Source organism: Amblyomma americanum, chromosome 7 (genome assembly GCF_052857255.1).
Source record: "Amblyomma americanum isolate KBUSLIRL-KWMA chromosome 7, ASM5285725v1, whole genome shotgun sequence".
In the NCBI taxonomy this organism is placed as follows: Eukaryota; Metazoa; Arthropoda; class Arachnida; order Ixodida; family Ixodidae; genus Amblyomma; species Amblyomma americanum.
In genome coordinates this window covers 55,888,277-55,910,144 of record NC_135503.1, presented here as the reverse complement: position 1 = coordinate 55,910,144, position 21,868 = coordinate 55,888,277, and the positions used below count along the sequence as shown (strand labels likewise).

General features: G+C 52.9%; 1 protein-coding gene and 1 pseudogene across 1 annotated transcript in view; one reads left to right on the top strand and one right to left on the bottom strand.

Annotated features, from left to right (window-relative positions):
- Positions 1–21,868, bottom strand: part of LOC144099153 (uncharacterized) — a 175,815-nt gene that overhangs the window by 80,184 nt on the left and 73,763 nt on the right. The gene's annotated exons all lie outside the window — the stretch shown is intronic.
- LOC144099614 (U2 spliceosomal RNA) lies at positions 9,635–9,777 on the top strand (annotated as a pseudogene).

Genomic DNA, 21,868 nt, shown 5'->3' with positions numbered 1-21,868 from the left:
CCTTTCCTGCCTTCCCATCTGCCCCGCGAGAAGCCGCGTCCGGCGCGCCCGAGAAATTTTCGCCGCCGTCTAAACTTTCACCCGATATAAACCGGGCGTTGCGTTTCGCCCCGCCGCTACTGTTTCTTCCGTTCTCTCCACCTCTTTCTCGTCCCTTTTTACTCTCTTCGTTCTGGCCATCCGGTCTGCTGCGCATGTATTTTCTTCCCCACCCATCCGCGTACATCTCATTTATCTGCTTCCTCCGACTCCTTGGCAATCACGCAGCGAGGACTGCACTTGGGGGTCCGCCATGTTGGAGGAGACAGCAATCGGTGGTCAGTGGTGATGAGGCATTGGGGCGGGAGCGGTGTAGTGAATATTCAAAGGCCTTCATGGCGTCACTACGGAAGGCTAAAAGGCGAGTACGCTCCGAAGTTCTTCCTGACGTCATTGCGGACTGAAAGGAAGGCTGAAGAGGCGAATAAACTATACTGGCGACAAATAGTATAGGCAGGGCACTTTGACTGGCGACGCTGAGAAAGCTAGAGAGAGAGAGAGATAGGGAGACACTTAAGCTCCGCCTTTAAGGGTGTGAAGCAATAGCGTTAATGGCTCCCTTCAGTGGCTTCGCTTCGCACAGTCATGTTTTCCCATCGTCTCTATCGAAATGCGACTGCCGGGACCCGGACCAAACCCACGACTTTGTGCTTAGCAGCGTCATAAAAGATGTATGTATGGATGGATGGATGGATGGACGGACGGACGGACGGACGGACGGACGGAAGGATGGATGGATGGATGGATGGATGGATGGATGGATGGATGGATGGATGGATGGATGGATGGATGGGTGGATGGATGGATGGATGGACGGACGGACGGACGGACGGACGGACGGACGGACGGACGGATGGATGGATGGATGGATGGATGGATGGATGGATGGATGGATGGATGGATGGATGGATGGATGGATGGATGGATAAGGATGAACCCTTTAAATCTGGCGGTGGTTCAAGCCACCTAGGCATGACCTGTGAAATTTTACTCTTTTCACAGCACAGCGAACTTTTCACAGCAGCGCCTCACAGCGGTGGTGGCGCAAAACAGCGAATGACCATAATGGCGGCCAGAAAGAGAGTAAGAAGCACCCGAGTGCGCATTTGCATTACCAATACCAAAAATGCACTGAAGTAACCAGCCATGTTAGCAGGGAGAGGAGGGGGCGCCCCCCCCCCCCACCCCTTGCCCCTACAAACTACACTGCGTAAAGAAATTGTTGTAAGGGATGAGGGCAGAGGTGGGCAGATGCAGGAGAGGTATCGGTCTTTCCTTCCCCGATTATAGTCTTTGTTGTAGTGAAGACACCTAGACAAATTACGTTCGCGTGATGGCGTGCTCGCTTTGTGCGCGTGTCCACAAAAGAATGCATACGCGGCGGTGGAGCAGGTGGTGAAACATCAATATTTCTCCACAGGTAACGGGAGAAGACCACTGCACTCTGCTCCAAGGCAGGAGGAGAGTGGCTGCGTGGGCAAGCGACCCTCAAGCGCCGACGAAGAAGACGCCGCACCGCGTGTAGAATTTCAAATTAACAACGGGACTTTGCACCATCCCCCTCCTCCTCCTTCGTCTTCGTCGTCTTCTGGAGCGTTTAGTATTTCTCTTCACGTCACTGCATTTCTCTTCTACTTCTTTGGCCTCGTTTTTTCTTTATCGTCTTCTGACCACACGTGCAGCCTGTCTCAAGTTTCCAGCTCTGTATACGGTTTCAAGAACGCACTCTCGAGCGGTTTTGTGCGCGTTTTTCTTCGACCCCTTTCCATTTCCCCGCCACAGTTCTGTTACTCTCCTTATCCTTTTTTGTTTTTTGTTTTTATTCATGCGCATTTATACCCCGTTCCCGGGAAGGACGTCACAGGAGGAGTACACCATGGAGATGGTCTCCGCAAGCAGAATAGTATTCGGGCTTTGCAGTGAGAAAGAGAGAAAAGCTAGGGAGACTCCTAAATCGCCAATCCTAAATCCTAAATGGAATGCGTCAGCATTAGGTTTCACATTGTGGCAGCTGCTGTTGCAACTTCTAAGTGTGTTTGCGCCAGTTTCTTTGCATTTGTCCTTCCCTCAACCGCCATACTCGGACATGTCACAATTTTTAAATAATTTCTGATTTCGATTATCTATCTAGGTTGCTGTCCAGAAACTAGGTTGCTCAAAACTCGGTGGGCATGTTTGTCGTGACGTCACAAGGTCAAGTGACTTCTCTCGATCTATCGTAAATTTATATGCCACCCGCCACAGTTGCACCCAAACCAGTGGCCAGATTGATACGTGCCACGGAAGCAGGTTGCAACGAAGACACAACGTCACGTCACCTCTCTCCACCAATCAGCGAATTTCGTCTCTGACATCGGTGGGTTTTAGGTGTGATGAGAACTAATACTATTGCTTTAAAAAGTTATCTACTGTTAGTGGGGAGATGTGGTTACAGAACCACAACGGCCATCACTCATCCAGGCCTGATTGCCCCTCACAAAAATCAGTTTGGACAGTCTGTCTGCAGTCTGTCCATCGAAAGTTTTGTCAGGGTCTGCAAAAGCAGAGAGACAACGGGAGCTCTACAACACCGGAGAAAAGTAGTATACGGCGGTGGCATTTTGTCCTTGCACCGAGTCACTCAACAGGGGTCCAGTAAAGACACGATCTAGCCTGAACAAACGCTGGCAGACGATTGGCGCATCTTGAAGGTCACATCAGCCACCACTGCGCATGCGCGGTGCGAGCGCGGTGCAACGTACAGTCCCCTCTGGAAAAAAATTGTTTCGGTTACTTTTCATACAACCCCTGTAGAACTACGCGAATTAAAAGTGGCATCTAATTTTCATTTCTTTTGATCCTCGAAAAAACACCTCAGGTGTCAAAATGGCGGACGGAGCGCCTCAGTCGCTGCGCCACCTACAGTTGCAGTCGCGCACCGCGTAGCAGCGAACGTTCCAGCTGGCGCCGACGAGAGACTCCGTTCTTCCAGTGCCCTCCGTACTTATTTGCCCGGCCACGGGGCGGCGTGCGTGGATCGAATGACCCGAAACGGCATTCAGACCACATTTTCTCCCTTGTACGCAGTTTTCGCACACAATCGCGTAACGTGCACCACCCGCCAGTTTATCCGCGAAGGCGCTCCTGGCGCATCCTGCTACATTACCCAGGCAGCAGTGCATTCTCGAGGAGTCTCCTCCGGTTACTGCGAGTGTTACGTTCAACCAAGTCTCCTGTTTGTTTTCCTTTGAAACCAACTTTCAGAATGATGGCTCTGCCTATCTCGCGCTCCCGCGCTGTGAAGCGCGCGCCTTGCTCGCATCATCCGACGCGCGCGTGTTGGCCGGCTGGCTGGCTGGATAACTCTTTTCTAAAGTGTTGTTGGCGTCGCGTCAGTGGGACTGAAACGGAGAAGCGGTAGAGAACAGGAGAGAAAACCTGCTGCACAGGCGTTCGCGCAGAACGAAGGAAGGTGAAAGAGAGAAAGAATAAAAAGAAAACAAGCAGAGCGCATGCACCGTGGGGCTCCGAACTGGCCGCCCTCGCGTCGAATTCCGCGCGCTGCGCAAACGGCTTCGCGCGCTCCGCGCGTGCAACCGAAGCCGAACGCAAAGTAGACCAAGCAGACACGAGGGCGAATGGTGGTGGGGGGAGGGGGGGGGGGGGGAAGCCGAGCGCGCGCCATCGCCGCTAGAAAGAGGAGAACACGCAGAGCCAGAAGGGAGGGGGTAAGGGAAAGGAGGTTGGTGAGGCGGCGGCGGCGGCGGCCGGAATTCAAGCCGTCGCTTACGGTAGTCGCTTCGGGTTACGGCCTCGGCGGCCACTGCTGGCGCGTAATCCGACACGGGCCTCCGAGATTGTAATCCAAACCCGTATACACGACGCGTTCGCTGCTGCCGCAGTCTCTCTACTCCTCCCCCGCCTCCTCTACTTCTCTCCATTCGCGGCCCCTCCTTCTTCTCATCCAGTCGCCGCCGCTGTCACGTCTAGAGCGCATTTCCTTCACCCAGAGCACCTAACACACACACGCGCGAGCAAGACTTAACCCCTCCTCTCCCAGACCCTTCGCTCGCTCAGACTCGTCTTCCTCTTTCCTCAGGACTTTTTTGCTCGGGATCCCATTTATATATACGCGCGTCTATAACGGCAGATTCTCTTACGGAGGAGCTGACGAGGAGAGAAAGAGATCATTGCAGAAAGGAGAAGTGGAGAGGGCTCTGCAGACACACTGGTTGCAGCAGTGTTGCTGCTCTGTCTTCTCTCTCTCTCTCCTTCCTCGATTGACGACACGCCCTTGCCTCTGCAGTACCTCGTTGTTTGCCTCGTCCCCCTTCCCCGTGCACCGTCATGAGCTGTGTCTAGCACCCGTTCCCCTTACCCTTTTTTTTCGTCTATTATTTTTTTGCCCGCGTTTACTGTTACGGGATCGCAGCGCTGATGCACGAAGAACACACTGGTGGATGGCGTGTAAGTGGAGGAAGGGTCTAGACACCGGCCGAGAGTAAGAAGGAACGCAGAGAGAGAGGAAAAGAGAGAGAGAGAGGTGCGCCCAGCCAGGGAGGGAGGAGGGAGCGCAGGCGCTCTTTGGAACCGGAGCCGGCCGTCTCGAACTACGCATCCACGGGTCCCGCAAAACCCGAGCCGCGCGCGCTGGGCCGCTGTCGCTGCAGCGCCAAGCCACCGCCCATCCGTCGCCTGCCTGCCTTCTCTAGAGCACGAGGTGCCGGCGACGTCACGCAAACATACAACGTTCTTCCATCCTCCCCAACATCTTCCTGCTCACCCGTACAGTGATGTCAGGAACAACAGAACCTAAGCCGCGACGCAGTAGCCCCCCCGGCGCGACCGTCCATGCTATGGCGCCACTCCAGGGTGCGAAAAAGGGAAACCCAGCTGCACCCGAGAGCGCCTTGCAAGGAAATGCACGCCGTCGCGCTCGCTCTGAGCACGTTGGGAGACGGAAAGCGGAGACCGATAGAGCGAGCCGAGAACGTAGGTGGAGAGAGGGGGGCTGATGGAAGCGGTGAACACGTCTCCCCCCCCCCCCCCCCCCCCCCCCCGTTACGCACTTGTATATCTATTGCCTGGAGTATCGTTGTTTACAGATTCGTCGGGACAGCAGCGGATGTCCGATCAGGACACAATGAGCACGTTGTGTGTATACAATGAGCGCCGGGGCGCGTCGTACGCAATTAACACTAGTTGATACGGGTGTGGCGTGGCAGCAGACTGATGGCAACGACGATTCAAGGAATACAGGACTTGTGTAGAGATGCGGGGGCGCTGCACCAAGGAGAGAGGCGTGCCACATGGTATGCCGTCCAGGGCACTCTTCCTCCTCCTCAACACCCCCCCTTACTCCGTCCCTCGCCGTGTTCTGAGCTTCGGGAGTCCAAACACCAGGGCTGCTGCGAGGAGTTGGAGCCGCGTTCTCCGGCGTTGCTTTTAGAGCGGCCGGGCCTGCTGGGTGGTGGCGGCGTACGGGTCGGGCTCGCAGTTTGCCGCGGCCGGGTCGGCGCCTTGGCTCGGGTTACAACCGTGCGCAGGAGAGGGAGGGTGGGCTGAGAGAGAAATGAGAGGAGGTGGCGTCCCGCCCTCTGGCTCCGCCAGTGTGCTGCTGGGGCTGCGTGGAATTCGCAACGGCGGCGCATTCTGGAGAACTATGAGCGGCCCCGTCACTTTTGGCAGCGTGACCAAACGGCGCCCGCCCCTCTAGCCTCTGCGGCGCAGACAGTTGACGACGAACTATCTAGCTCGCTGCTGGTAGGCTGTGCTCGCCTGGTGTGCTGTAACCGGAAACTCCCGGTAGCCGAAGACAATGCTGTCGGAGTGAAACTGAATGAGCCTGAAGGGACACGCGGGAGCTCAGTGGCTGCTCTCCGTAATGAGCCATTTATGGTTGCCGTGCACCGGGTTTAATGTAGCAGGAGGAAAGCGTAGTCAGGCGGAGAGATGAGGTTAGGAAGTGTGCGAGGACAGGGTGGTCGCGGAGGGCACAGGACAGGGCTGAGTCAAGATCAATGGGAGGCGCATTTGTCATTCACTGGACGTAGCCGGGCTGCTGCCGCTGCTGGTAATGGTCGCAATGATGAATCCAGGTCTGCTCACTTATGGAGGAAAACCTCTGTGGTGCACGAAGCGACCGGATAAAGCAGAAATGTTTGACAGGTTTGTTTCTTTACAAGAGTCGAAGATTGAGAGAGAGGGGAAAATTCACAGGTACACCAATTACATTGTGCGTTAGCGATGCGATAGCATTAGAAGCTGTTGATGGCTCTCCATCGAGTTTTCTGTCATTCTTCCGATGTTGTGTTTGCAGGCACCTTCAAGTCTGTCTACACACAATCAGGGTCCTCTAGAGGGTGGTTAGATGTTTCTCGGTTGGTGCCCTGAGCTGGCGACACAGACGCAATGAAGATGCACCACCAAAACGTGTAGTTGCCACTTCCAGGTCTGGTGATGTCACTTCTCTGCAGCCAATGGGAAAATTTTATGACCGATGACGTATTTTGACTCCGTATGAGGCTTGTAATGCTATTACATTTAAACAAAAAATATTGGGGAGCAGCTACAGCTTCGAAGGTGCCGCATTCCAGAGCAACTCAAATATGATCTACACGAGGCTCTCTCCAAACTACGCCCGCACACAATCACTTTGAGGTATGGATTGCTGGTCATGCTGGCATCCCGGGCAATGTAAGCATGGTGTTTCTTATGGGCAAGGTTCCTGCGATGGTTGCACAGTAATTGCTTCTGTGCGATCTTGGCATCTTTAAATGCGGTTGCAGCGTGCACTCATTCACAGGACATGGCTAGCGACACAGAATGGTGTGGGTCGTCTTGCTGTGTAAGGATATGCCACACTTTCCTGGATAATCCGCCTATAGCTCACGGGGCATGACCAGACCTGCATGTATGCGCGATCAACTTTCGCTTGGCGCTCGGGGTTATATGAGGAGTCTCGGTTTTTTTCGGACACAACAAGGGACAGACTCTTTCACGCCATGCTAACGAGTCAACCATCCGGAAATTGCCTCTGCTTCGGAGCTGTATGAGGCGGCGCGTGCCTGCTTGGATCACGTTCAACAAGACGCACACCCTGTGCCTGTCATGTTTCTCATTTCCTTCTGCACAAGTAAGCCTGATTTCTTCTACCTACGCTTAATCAAGCGCTGCATTGACACTTTTAAAGTTAGCTCATGGTTTCCAAAGAAAAGCACAAAAAATAAAACAAAGAAAGAGCATCAACATGACCGCAACAACTTCTCTCAGGTAAGGCATGCCTGAAGGAACCTAACCTCCCCAGGCGAGAAGGCAAAGGCCCAGATTTTAAAAGGTCTAAATTGATCTCACCGACGCCTTCTTGTCCGCTTTTGACTCCGCTCGGGTGAGGGTGGGCACTGTACACGCTACATCGACTACACTATCTGTCTGTCCATCATCACGACGACATCTGCTGGGGGCACGGCAAAAGAAATGAACACCGATTGTCCAGGAGGGGGGGCGTGGAGTCGCGCCGGCCAAAGCGCTCACGATCCCTCTTCACTGAGCCGCGCACAAAAGCTCAGAAACGCCAGTGAACGTCGACGAAGGCGACGCAAAATACAGGGTAAAAGAAGCCCAACGTGCCAGCGACGCAAAAAAAAGAAAATAATAAATATATAAGCACGCGAAACAAAGAATAGAAAAGGAGCGAGAGCCGCGGCGCACGCACAGAAACAGGGGGCGTGGTGGCAAGAAGAGCCAACTCGTGCAGTCATCAGAGGGCGTGGTGTTTCGCGCAGCTGGCACTGGGTGGAGCCCCAGGCACCCCCTAATGACGCCAGCGCGGCGCTCACGACGACGACGCCACCATGCGAGCGAGCGACGGACTGTGTGTGTCCGTGTGTCTGGTGGCATGGCCAGCCCCAGACCCGCCAGCTTATTCTCGATTGTGCGCGCTACACAAATCCGCGCTATATATACGCCCTACTATCCACACAGGGAAGCTGTACTGCGCCAGGAGGCAAGTCCGTGGAAAACCACATGGCCGCCATATAGACTGGAGTCACACAGTTCTTGCTTATAATATACGCCGACTCAAAAAATGACGGGGTGAGGGTTGTGGACGCCGAGAGTAGGACCGCTCCTCGATACCGGAAGTCGCCGGAGCTATGAAGCGAACAGCGGCCGTGACGAAGGTCGCTTTTTTTTTTACCTCGGCATTTGTCATAAGTTTACTACAGTTGAGGAAGCTGTGTCGCTCTTCCGTCTAGTACGTCGGTTTTTCGTATAGCAGTTGGTCCAACGTAATGTTTCCTCGTCGTATGTCTCGGAGACAGCGCTTTCTCCCTTCACTGATATTATGCAAGTTATTGCTGAAAGAAAAAGTGAAATGAGTGGCCTTTCCTTCTGTACGCGGGTGTTCAGAGAGAAAGACGGAAAAAGAATCAGAAATCAGAGCTTTTGGCTAGCATAGCCTCGACGTTCATGCGGAAACAATCTTGAGAACAAAACCAACGACCGCGCTAGTGTAAAAAAGGCTGTAGAGATAACGAGCGCCACATCTTTCCCACGTGATCACCCATTTACCACACTGCCGACCCTTCACCTTCCAGGTTCGAACACTGCAGCCCCGTGAAGTCGTCAACACTACCCCCTACCGACAGCGTAGCTCTCCGGAGGGTGCAGACAACGTGACTCCTGTGCCCATTGGTACATAGTCAGATACAACTCAAGAACTGAGCGGCAAATGCTCCTCAAAGGAGGCCCTCCAGCCAGTGGAGTTGTATTCAACCATAGATGGCACGGTAGAACTGCTTTCATAGCACCTCATGACTGTACTATACGGTGGCGAAAGGACCGACCAAGCGAGATCTACTCTCGTGGAACTAGGTGTATCCTCTGCGGCAATGGAGCTCGCCGCTTTAAAAATAAATAAATAAATAAATAAATAAATAAATCTAAACTAGCCATGAAGCCGAAAAAAAGCGAACGTGCCATTTCATCCAGCACAAAGATACTTGACGGGGGTCTGACTTAAAATAGCGAGATGAGAAAACGAAAGAAAGCAAGAAAGAAAAGAAATAGCCAAAAAGAAAAAAGAAAGAAAGCTTTGCAGGTTACGACAGCATGTTTTCCTGACTGCGCTTGAGACTCCTTCCCGATGGCCACAACACCATCTTGGCCACTTGTACTACGCTTCGAGCGAAGGATGGTGTGCGCCCGGTGAGGCTTCCGCGCCTTGTACGCCGTGAAAAGCGGCAGCAGTGCGGGCGCACACACGGCGCTGTCCCTCGGGGTCGCGGTGGAGAAAAGAACAGCGGGCCAGGCGACGACCGGGGAAGATGAGCGAGCACGGGATAGATAAAAAAAAAAAGAACAAGAGAGAAAGAGAGCGCTGGACGGTGGGTGGACAGCGAGACGGGGCGTGGCTCCCACACCCCGTTCCTCTTCGGCTGAGTAGCGAGGCTGCCTCAAACTGCTCGTCATATTCGCTTTTCTCTCTCTACTTTTACCTTTTATATCTTCTTATTTTTCAATGCTACCTTCCTTTCTACGGGCATTTTGTACCGCGGGCGTGATCTGCGGCGGCATCTGATCTAGCGTGCGCATGCGTCCATACCTGCGCGCCGTGATAGCAATCCGAACCCGTAGATTATCTGTTACTGGTCCAAGTTGGACTTATTTTTGGAAATGTGGCGGAGAGTTTGAAGGATGCTTCACTCCCGCCACCGGTCGGCCCGGTATTGCACTACCTCCGGGATCGGCCTTGTCTTTAGCGCGTCTTTACTATCCTGTCTTTCTATCCCATCTTTCAACTCTCCTACTATCTGCACGTGGTAGCGATTGTGGCCCGGCTTGAGCCAGTGGGCAGGCCTGTGCACTTTCCTTTTCTTTCTTCCTGACAACAACTCTCTCGGCGCGACAAGTCCTCCTGAGCCCACGGAGGGCAAACACGCAGACAAGGAAAACGCCCTCAATCTCCGACTACTACACCAGAGAGAGGCGACTTCTTCCAGAAAAGAAAGGCGAACGTGGAGTGCCGGCTACTTGTCGGCGCTGAAATGGACGCAGTGTGACGAGGAGGAAATCGAAGTGAGGGCTGCACTATAGGTGTATACGCGCAAGTCCTCGCGGAGCACTAAATCAAGCCAACGTCGTCCTGAACACGTCGTGGTGGCTCGGTAGGCACGGCATTCGACTGTGAGCCGAATCATGGCCACAGTGGCCGCGTTTCGATGAAGGTCAAATGTAGAAGACGCCCCGCCCCTGCACTGTGCTATGTCGATGCACGACCCCGTGCGATCGAAGTCAATTCGGGGCCCTTAACTACGGCGACTTGATACTTCTACCTCTGTGCGCCCCCTTTCACTATACCTCCTCCTTGCCTTCCCTTATGGCGTAGTTCGTGTGTGTAGCGAGAATGAGACAAATACTGCGCCTTTTATTTCCTCGTGAAACGATTAGAATTTCTGCCGTTCTGCGCCATGTGCCAGATGCCTAGGGATCGTATTCCGGCAGTGCCTACGTCAGTCACGTGACGATGAAAGGCACGTTCCGCCTATGCTCGGAAAAAAGATAATGATAAAGAAAAAAAACCTGAGCCCTATACGTTTGCGCAAATAGGTACAGAAAGTCAAAATAAGAGCATTATGAGCTGCTTTCCAAAATTTTATTGAAACGCGATAATGCTGAGCGAGTTTCTAGTCCAACTTTAGCATCTCCCTAAATTCGGGCTCTCACTAGCCGATCACTCGGGTCAGTGCACAACTGTGAAAATACTGCACTCCAAATATTTTCGAGAAACAACTTTTGGTTTTTGTATACTCAGTCGGGGCTTGTTGACGTATAACGTCCGGCAGAAACTGTCAACGAGAGTGGATAAGGTTCTAACGAATTCGGTAACTCGTTCCTTCAACCAAAGGCTTGTAAGCACGGCGCAAGAGACGGGAATTCAGAGGAGACACGACGTGCGCTCTGTCTTTTCCCCTGTTTCCTCACCAGAATACCCTTTCAGGCTAATGGCCCATCGGAGTCAATTGTTTCCAGATCTTGCCCTTGTCGACAGATAAGCCTCACATCCCTAGTGTAAGAGGTCCATGTCGTTCCACAGGGTGACAGTTTTGGTAACGGGTACAAAATTCGGTCTACACTGTGTGAAATCAGCTTTTGCATCATCATCATCATCATCATCATCATCACCATCAGCCACTGCAGAACGCTGCAGGACATCCACTGCAGGAGCAAGGCACCTCCCCTATTTCTCCAAATAACCCTCCTGTGCAAATATACGGCAACCTTATCCGCCAACCTAACCTACTGCCGCCCCCAGCTACGCTTGCCTTCTTTTGGAATCCACTCCGTTACCCTTAAGGACCATCGTTTATCCTGCCTTCGCATTACATATATCCTGCCCTAGGCCTATTTCTTTTTCATGATCTCCACTAGGATGTCATTAACCCGCTGCAGTGGCTCAGTGGTTAGTGCGCTCGGCTACTGGTCCGGAGTTCCCGGATTCGAACCCGAACAAGACGGCTGCGTCTTTATGGAAGCAAAACGCTAAAGCCCCGCGTGCTATGCTATGTCAGTGCACGTTAAAGATCCCCAGGTGGTCGAAATTATTCCGGTGCCCTCCGTTGCGGCACCTCTTTCTTCCCTCCTTTTTTCATTCCTTCCTTTATCCCTTCCCTTACGGCGCGGTTCAGGTGTCCAACAATATATGAGACATACTGCGCCATTTCCTTTCCCCAAATACCAATTATTATTATTATTATTATTATTATTATTATTATTATTATTATTATTATTATTATTATTATTATGTCATTTTCTTGTCCCTAGCTCGCTGCGTTGTCCTTATTTTAGGATTACCCTTTTTCGTTACCCTACACGTTTTTTACCCCATAGTTGAGCGCCGGTAAGATGCAGCTGTTATACACTATCCTCTTGAGGGATACTCGTAAACTGCTGTTAATCACCTTAGAGCGCCTGTTTTAATTGCGCGTAAAGAAAGTGATTCGAAGTAATAAAACGAAAAATATCTCCGATATCACTGCCTCGAGCATTAAAACGCCATACAAAACAAAAGTATACAAGTTATGTCGGCCTTATCACGTTTCCGGAGTGGCGGGTTGTTGTGAAGTTACAGGCCTAAGCGCGAGTGAAAGCGAAGCGTCACTGTGGTTTTCCAGACAACAATTTCTTAAGTACATTATACATATTTTTTTATGTATTCTTCCTCTGCACATTTACCGTGCTATTCTCTCCTTTTCTCCCTGTGTGCTGTGTTGAAATTAAAAAGCAACAAGGAGACGAGACGAAGGTTGAATAATCCGCAACGCTTGATAACGTCCAGTAGAGGCTCACCTATAGGTACGCCCATACCACAAAACAAAAGGGCTTGCAAGTCGACAGAACAAACACAGAAAACTGCATTGCCAACAGGAAATGAGCAATGAAATAAAGCAAGATGCACCAGCAATTTATTTATTTTATTTATTCAGCATACCCCTAAAGGCCCTCCTTCGAGGGTATTACATGGGGGGGTCAGTGTAAAAACATGCCAAAGAACAGCATTAACGCGCAAAGGAACAATAAACAGGCTAGGTATAACATAGAAATTGGTACAAAAGTTAGGTGTTGTAAGGTCGAAATTTCATCCATTAGGCGAAATTTCAAAACATAAAACTGATGGGCGTAAGCCAGAAGAGTACAGAGAAAGTGCCCAGCATTCAGGCGCCGGTAACAAGGCACGCGTACTTATCAATCATGCCTGGGTGGAGCTTAAAAAAAAAGGCGCCGGATCGCGGCACGGGGCGCACGGAAAACCGAAACAACAAAACAAGTAAAACAAAGCAGAAAGAAAGAATCACAGAGAAGCTAAAAAAAACAGAGACAGAGATGGGCGAGGGAGAAGAAAGGAAGATGACGTGGAGACAGATGAGTGTGCGAGGCGCAGAAGGAAAACATGAAAGCGACGAAAATCAATGGCGCACGGCAGTGCCGGGCATCGGAACACGCGTGGCACGCGCGGCGCACGTAGACAAAACAGCACACGTAGCACTGTACTGCACGCAACCCGGTCGTGGTGGCGCGCTTTCAGCTCATACTGCAAAGTGCGGTCGCTGCGCGGCGAGCCGGGTTAATTCCGTGCAAGAGCTGCACAGTTCGAGAGGCAAGCTGCGTCCAGCGGGAGTACAGTACACTATACACTGCGCCGACGGAGACCAGCTCGCAGCCGCGTTTCAAATGAGAATGGAACCAAACTCCGTTGTGCCGGTCGTTCGGTTGTCACGTGTCCGGGTTCGCGCGGAAGAAAAAAAAGAATTAACGGGAAAAGAAAGGGAATTAAAAAAATAAAAAACGGTGCTTCAAACCGGTGCTGCTCGCCGCCAGGTTTCTCCAGCGCTGCGCTGAACTATATCGAGGCAAAGAGACACCGGCGACGCTAGGAGCAGCAACAGCGGGAGCGGTGCTGCGACGCCTGGACACGCCACCTCCTCATCAGGAGGGCCCGGCCCCTTGGGCGAGGGCCGGCTACGCGACGCGACGGTCTTGGTCGTCGGTGAAGAAAACAAAGGAATGAGAAATGACAAAAAAAAAATCAAATAAGGGATGGCGTGTGGGGTGAGGGAGTACTGGAGACAGAACGGCGCTGAAAAACGAATGACGGGGACGAGGGGGGGGGGGGGGGGGAGAGAGAGAGAGAGAGAGAGAAAAAGGCGAAATATTAACGCGGAAGAGCGCAAAACAAGAGCTAGCTTGTGGAGAGGAACTGACGGCGGTCTTTGTCCGTGTGAAAAGCCGTTTCGCCCGCCTCACCCCTCCTGGACATGTGAAAACGCCCGGGAGTGACACCGAGTAACCGAGACGCCATACTTCCCCACTTGCGTGGAAGAGGTGCGTAGTGTACACCTCTCTTAAAAGGGTGTACTCACAGTGGGAGGTGTACAGCTTCGCTCTCCTACAAGGTGCGCACGCATTGTGAAGCGGATGTAATACATCGGGGGCTTTGTTGCGCACCTCACACATCCCATGAATACCATTATGGAGGTGGCACGAACAGCTCATTCGTGGGCCCCAATAGGGGACATTTAATTCTCTGTGGGTGAATTAAAGCAACAAAGCGGGACAAATACGATTACGGAGGATTGAAATGCCGCTTTTCCAAGTCTCCTTCTAGCGTCACAGGGGCGGAAGGTCCATAGAAACTTTTTCGGCATACGCCATGTATAAAATGGTGCTCTGTCATGAAAAACTGGTGGATCAGCTGGAGTTACCCTCGATGATTAATTTGATGCTTTTACTCTTATGAATTATTTTACTGGGTGGATGGAGGTGGGTCGAAGGGTGGCGAGGGTGGCGGGGGAGAGGTGGCTGGCGGGAGGTGAGATTGGAGGGCAGCTGGTTTTACCAGCTGCATCTTGGAATTCAATTTCGCCTTCACGTTATCGTTCCGCTGCTGCATATAGCTTCAAGTGGGTGGGGACCCTGTTGAGGGTGGAGTCATGTGACTTCGTGATTGGGGGGACTTCTGAAGGGTGGAGCAGGGTGGGGAGGCGGGTCGGGGATCGTTCGTTTATGCGGGTGGCACGATTATAGACATGGGATATGCATATTGTAAGGTAGTGCTTCAAACAATGCCTGAAATGACTGGCGCATTGAAGTGAATGCGACAGTTGCTTTGTGTGTTTGGAAAAAACGGCGGAGCGAAATTTGACTAACTTGTAACAAACCACTCACAACGCCAAACTTGATGCATTTCTAAAAAACTTCAGCTCTCACAAAATTTCTTTCGAGTCCACAGAGAGTCTACGGACTGTGCCTAATGTTCAGCCCCGGTCGGACTCCAGTCGGACCGCAGTTAAGCTAGGAGTTTTTAGACATACACGACTTGTGACGCTGAAGACTGAGGACAACGCGAAGTGACTCCCGCCTGGCGTCCGCGGCACCAGGAAGCATTTGCAGCGGGCCGCGCACGTCCCTTTCTTTTTCGCGAGTCATTAGCCACGCCCCTCTCCTCGTCTTCCTTCCCTTCCTCACGTCCCCTCACCTCCCGCGACAAGCGGAAATGACGACAATTCCCTCGACGCATGGAGTGCACCCCGCATCGTCGGCGCTGTCGGGCATATGTGGGCGCTTGCAGTTGTATGCTGTTCGCAGCGATGACAGTCCGGGCGCCCCTTTTCGTGCTCATGTGATGGCGATGATCGTTACGCACGGCTGTGGACACAACATCCCCCCCCCCCCGTCCCTTTTCTTCACTGTGTATAGGTGCCAAATACACGCCCCCGATTCCGCATCCTCCCTTCGTCCCTCACCAGGATGTTTCCTGCACCACGCTTCCAACCTGACACGCACTTTTTCTCAGCCTAGCCGGCTGAGATAACAGAGGCATAATATGCGCTTTAGCTGTTCAATAAGACCACGTGATGTCACCAAAAATCGACACCTGGCAAGGATTTTTATCCTCTCCATGTGAAGTGCCTTCTGTTCGTCCATTTTTATTTATTTTTAACGACGTTCTGCTTACTTGTCCTATCTTTTTTTTGACATTGCACTTTCCTGTCCACCTCTGGGCACTTATGAACGCCTCGTTGCCACTCCCCCCTCCCCCTGTCACTTCCCAAACACGCTACCATGCCCTACGCATTGTCCCTTCCCGGGGTCACGAAATTGCCCCTCCTGGCCAGTGCTAACGCTTTTCTTTCCTGTTTTCCCAACTTCCCCACTCATTCCCTTTTTCTATCCCATTACGACAGCCTCCTCGCTTTCAAACTTCAACTCCTTCACACTTCGCTCCCTCTTCCTTTTTCCCTCACAACCAGGACCCGTTGCGGAGAGTCAGAGAGAAAGAAGAACTAAACCTTCTTTTCAGCTACCTCTTTCCCTCCACCATTTGGTCCATCCCGCCGCCAAGCCACCGGCGAACACAGACACGATGGGGACGAGCGCGGGACCCCGGCAACCTCCCCCTTCCCACTCACTCCCTCCGCTCCCCAAAACACGCACGCCCTCCATTCCGCCACGCAACGAGGAGGACTGATGAGAAATCAATGACCCCCTCGAGCACATGGCCGCCCACCGACCGACGACGACGGCCACTCAATGTGTTGCTGCTCGCCCTGGCGTCCCTATTTCTTCCCTCTTTTTTTCCCTTCTGGTCATCACCCCCCCCCCCCCCCCGCGCCAATTTTCCCGCACCGCGGTGGGGCAGCTGGTGGACCGAATTATTGTTTTCCCCTTTCCCATTCAAAAGCCCGACCTTTCCCGCTTTTCCCCCCGTCCGTCCTTCCGCGCTGTTTCGCTCGCGCCCTTTTGTCTCCCGCTAAGCTGCGCGCGGTTCTTTCCGGCGCCAGGCGCGGACGTAATATTGCCCTCATTTCTCTGTCATCTCGTTCACGACTGCAGTTGGCGTGAAAGCGAAAGCATGCGGGACCTACCCTTCTCCTGCAACCCCCCCCCCCCCCTCCTCCTCCCGAACTCGGCCTTTTCGAAATGCCCGCCGGCTAATTTGCCACTTCTCTTCCGTCCGCGTGGTGGCGCACACGCGCTGGTCGAAGCTGTCTTTAGGGAGAACGTTGCACGGACCCGCATCTGGGCAGCTTTCGCTGTTGGCTTCGTTCGCCACGAAAAAGAAAGCCAGAGAGCCTCGGACGCTCTTCTTCTCTGTCATTTCAGTCCGACCACCCGCCGCTGTGGTTCAGTTGTTACGGCGCTCAAGCTTCCTGAGGAAAAATACACCGGATCGAATCCGTGGTCGCGAATCCCGGAAGTTACCGCGTTCACCTGCCGCAGCCTAAGACGACGCACCTGTACATACGTAGGCCTGAGTCATAATGGGGTCAAGGGGTGCAGTTGAGTAGATGTTCTCAGGAACGTGCCATCCGTGACCACGCAGTCTTTTAAGCGCATGGAAGCGTTGGCGTTTCCTAACACAAAAAAGCACTGCTAAACACGGAGCATCGAATGATAAGACAGATAAATACTGGTGATGGCCTATGGCCAGTCTTGTGGCTTTTTGTCGACCGCCAGCGGTCACGTGCAGCCGTCCCTGCATTCGTGGGCTGACGTCACGCCAGCAATGACCTAACGTCATGACTCTCAGTATCACTGCTTCTAATTTCTACAAATATTAGTTAGCTATGCGGTTATGACGTTGTTTGCCCGGAAAGAAGTCTCGATGTAAGAAAAAAAAATTGACAGACGTTCAGATGGTATGGTGCGATGTACTGTGCGCGTCAGCAGAACGCACATTTAGGATGATGCTTTTAGATTTGATCTTTTTTTCCTTTTGTCACATCCCATTACTTGAAAGTTGAGTCAGTTAATTGTGCTTTAATCTGCCTGAGGTTTACGGCTAGGTAAAGATTTTAAGCTTTAAAATTGCTTCATTTATACTTCGTTTTACGTTGGCTGGTTTTATGGCTCCCTAAAGATTTTTTTTACGCTTTTAAGTTGCATTATGGACATTTCGCCATCGCGATGTGTTGGATCAGCTGGCGATGCACGCTCGCTCACGCGATCCTCTCACTTTCGGCGCCGCTTTCCCCCTCTCCGTATCGTCGCTCGCTTGGGCGCGACGCTGCGCCCGCCTCTCCACTTCCGCCGCTGCATTTTCCCCCTCTCCAGTCGTCGGAGAGCTGTTTTCCCGCTCGCTCGTTGCAGGCGTCAGAGGCTTCACTAGGCGGCCACGCAGAGACACACGCCGGCATTTTCGCCCTAATGTCACTCACATTACTTCCACGCTAATAAAACCACTAGCAAACGAGACGCCGACCAGTAAAAAAGGTAGCTGTGACGGGACCGTTGTGAAAGCTTGACCCAGGATTCCGTTACACTCTCAACTTCAAAACTACTACAGTACGGTTCGTCACAGTGCGACGGGCGGGGATACACACAAGCGGTGCCACCGCGTGCCCTGGACACGTGTTTCGCAGCGTACACAAACACAGGCGGTGCCGGAGGCACGCACGCCACTGTACTCTCGCGGGCAGGCACATTTTTAGCCCCATGCAACAGCGATGAGCCGTCCACTGAACCCGGCTGGCGTCACGAGTAGGCGACAGGGGAGGGGAGGGCTATGATCTGTGAGGGCCCGCTGAAGGGATATTTCGGAATCTGCCCCCCCCCCCCCCCCCTCCTTTCCACCGCAGTTGGTTGGCAATGGTACAAGAAAAAGAGCGGAGGAGGGGCGGGATGCATCGGGCATGAAAAAGATGTTCGAATAACATGCCTGTCTGCCCGGAGTCGACGGCGGGAGACAGGGGCGAGCCGTTGTGTAGCGGTAAAAGGAGAACTCTTGAGGCGACAGATTAAGCACGCATCAGGGCTTTCTCATGTTCATGCGAGATTTTCTTGACTGGCCGTTATGAGGTAGGTATACTCTCGAGGAGCCTCACCGAGGGGAGAAATTCGTTTCATTTCACTGACAGTGATTTGTGGTCGCACTGTCAAGCGTCTGTCTCCGCTTGCGCAGGAATTACATCAAGCGGAAAGCAAGGGATGACGATCAAAGGGAATTGCGGGCACTGTTCGCTGAGTAGTCTTCAACGTCAGATGGAATGGCAGCGGTCTACGATTCTTTCCGCGTGCGAACTGCATGAAACGTGCGGGCGAAGCAGCTCCGCTTGAATCATTTCTAATGCTGCCGGAAACGCTAGCATATGAAGGAAGAGGGGAAAACCTGTGGCAGGGTTCTGGTGACCGGCATTCAGACTACGGTAGAGTGTCCGCTTTGCGGGGAATTCATATGACCTATATAAATACCCAGGGAAATTTTAGGGGAAAAAGTTAACCAGAAAGTGTCAAAAAATGTTTAATACATCCGAATCAGTGCGATAGAGAGAGAAACACGTTTAATGCATAGAAAAAGTTGGATGGGCCCTCATCACAGGAGCCCATTGGCTTTTGCCGCCGCTCTTGCCCGGTTTTCCAGTGGATAGTGAGCGAGAGGTGGCGCTGTCCAGCTCCCAATCGGTGCGAAATCACGGGTATGTGCTACGTAGAAGACGACGACAAGCGGATAGTGCCGCTGGAGGTAGCGCTCGCGCATCTCGGACATGCAATCGGCAAGAGACGATTTTCTAGGCTCTGAACCTACGGATTAGTGCTTTCACACCAAAAAATATCCGTGGACCGAACGCTGGCGGTGTTGTAATGTTAGGGTTTTTGCTCTTACGATAAGCTGGCATGTTTGAAAGCTTCCCGCTATAGCATTCGCTTCATCGACCACAGAAGGCAAGCTGCTTAAAAACTGCCTCAGCCATTGTAAATATTCCTTTACAAACGCTGTATTAAACTCAGAAACCCCAGCACCTGAACAAAGAGAAGTCGACATTGATGGAGAAAAGAAACCTAACTCCACGCGGGAGGATTGAAAGGTAGCATGTAAGCTCACCACGGCTGAAGGGTGTACAAGTTGGCTTGTACTGTGCCTGACACTAGTTTATGGTAGTTAGTTACTTCGCATCTGCACCAGCGCAGCCATAAGGATACAGAGGAACGCTACATTCAACTCTCAAATATGAAGGAAAAGATGAGTACGGATTTTTATGGTGCAAGGGCATCTATGGCCAAAGAGCGCCACGGCACAAGGTATTTTCGATTACTCAAGGTGGGGTCAAAGAGCCGTTTCCCAAGCATTTCAACCCTGATAAGCCGAGCACCAGGCCAGGGGAAGCTTGTGCCCATTGTATCACCGGTGGGTACCCGGCGGCACTGGGAATCGAACCCCGCACATCCCGCATGCGAGGCGGATGCTCAAGCCACTTGGCCACCGCTGCGGCACAGTATGAAGGAAAACTCGCTCGTTCTTGTGCGAGGCTCGAACACGTAACCACCGCTTCTTTAGGGTGGTTGTTCTACCAACCAGACTAACCAGGACGGTCAGCAGCACGCAGGGCTGACCTCTGTTCTAGTTGACAAATACAATCCAGTTGGAACCTGCTCCGAATTCATGAATTCCCCCAAACAGAGTAGACTGATCACGTGCCAGCAGCGATATAGTGTGCCGTGTATTGAGGAGAGGGGCGTAGGAAGACGACGCCCGTAAAGGCCTTGCCCTCAGGGCGCAACCCAACAGCGGCACGCACGCACCGAAGAGCGCCGGGCTTCGGTAGGAGGTCCGTGGAGTGCACGCTCTGCGTGCCCTGGCCGCCAGACGGCGCCAGCGGACACGCACAACAACTCCAACCACAAACACACTCTAAAAAAGCTACCTCCGCCGCAACCGCAATGATGACGTCGCGCAACACGCCCCCTTTAGGCCGCTTAATGGAGAAGCGCGCGTTTGATAGCTCTCCGGCACTCGCCGTGAAAAGAGTGGCCCGCGCGAAAAAAACGGCTTCCCCGATGGCAGCAGCGCACGAGGAAGAAGAGAAGAGTACACCCGCCCCTCCCTCCCTCTGCGTACGGCTCTCTCTCTCACTCTGGGGTGGGGAACGAGCGAGGAAATAGCGAGGCCGAGCCTGCCACCGCCGACACGACGTAAGAAACGGCGGTGGGCGAGAAAGAGATGGTCGGAGGGGGATATAAGACAGGGCCGCTGGATTGAGGGGGGTGTCGAACGAGGTGGGAGAGAGAGAAACAGGAGGCCCGAGCAGCGGGAGACAGGCGTAATAATAATGCTCAGCCAGCACGTGAGCCCTAAAATAGCGACACTCACACAGGACGCGGGCGCGCGCTCCGGGAAATATAATACAAAAGGAGGAGGAGGAGGATCAAGAGGGCGTGGGCAGAAAGAACAAAAAATAGGAGGGGGAGGGTTGCCGCAGCTACAGAAATTACGGCGAAAAAATAACACAGGGCGGCTGCTGCGGCAGCGCGCCCGTGTTGGGCAGCTCGGACCCCTCCCCCTTTTCCGCGGTGGTGGACCACGGCTACTCTCCTCTGGCAGGCAGCTATCGGAACTTATATATAGAGAGGAGCAGAACCAGCGGCCGAGCAGGCAGGCAGCAGCATCGGCGGAGAGAGCACTCTGTCCCGCGCTGGGGCTTACGTGAGCCGGGCTAGCCAAGGGGCGTATCGCCGAGGAGACCTTCTTCCTAGCTCGCTGTGCTGGTGGCGATAGCATGCGCGTTCCTCCGGCTCGACGCGTAGCTCGGCCGCTCGTCTGGCCTGGCTGCTCGGCCGGCCCCCAAAATAACGTGAGCGTCTCGTTCGTCTTCGAGCCACGACGACGAGAAAGAGCCGGGCAGCAACACGATCCTTCAGTCCCGCTCTGCCTCACTCCCCCCGCCTAAACCCAACCTCCTTCCTATTTCTAAGCATCCACACCCCTCGCTCGCGGGGCTTCCGGCTGGCGCCCAAGCCGCTAACGTGTTTCGAAACCCGATACCCGCTCGCGCCTTGCCCCTGCCAGCCAGCCGGACCCCTGTCTCCACACTTGCATTTTGCATAACGCGTGCCGATACGGCGCGTTGAGAACGAGGCCCAGCGAGGACTCGGTTTGTCATTATTGTTATTATTATTATACGGCGCGTTGAGAACGAGGCTCAGCGAGGACTCGGTTTGTCGCGAACCGCTGCTCGTGGCCGCGGAGTGACTGTTGTACCCCTCCGTAATGTTCATTCCATAAGGAATGAGGAAGAGATAGCGTTTTTTACGCAGCGCCATGTTCGCCACTAAAGACCCAAGGCAACCGTGCTGAACCTGAATTCCGTACGAAGGGTCTGCGGACAAAAGCTCACCAATATTAAACTGGCCGAAGCGAAGGCTCATGGCTCTCTTTCTTGACCCCGAAAAAAAGACAATAAGAACAGTAAATTGGTAACGCCTCTATATAATACATAACCTAACTCTAAGCCTCGCATAATCTAATTTTGATCAAACATACGATAAACTATCATGGATTTACGCAGTTGTTTAT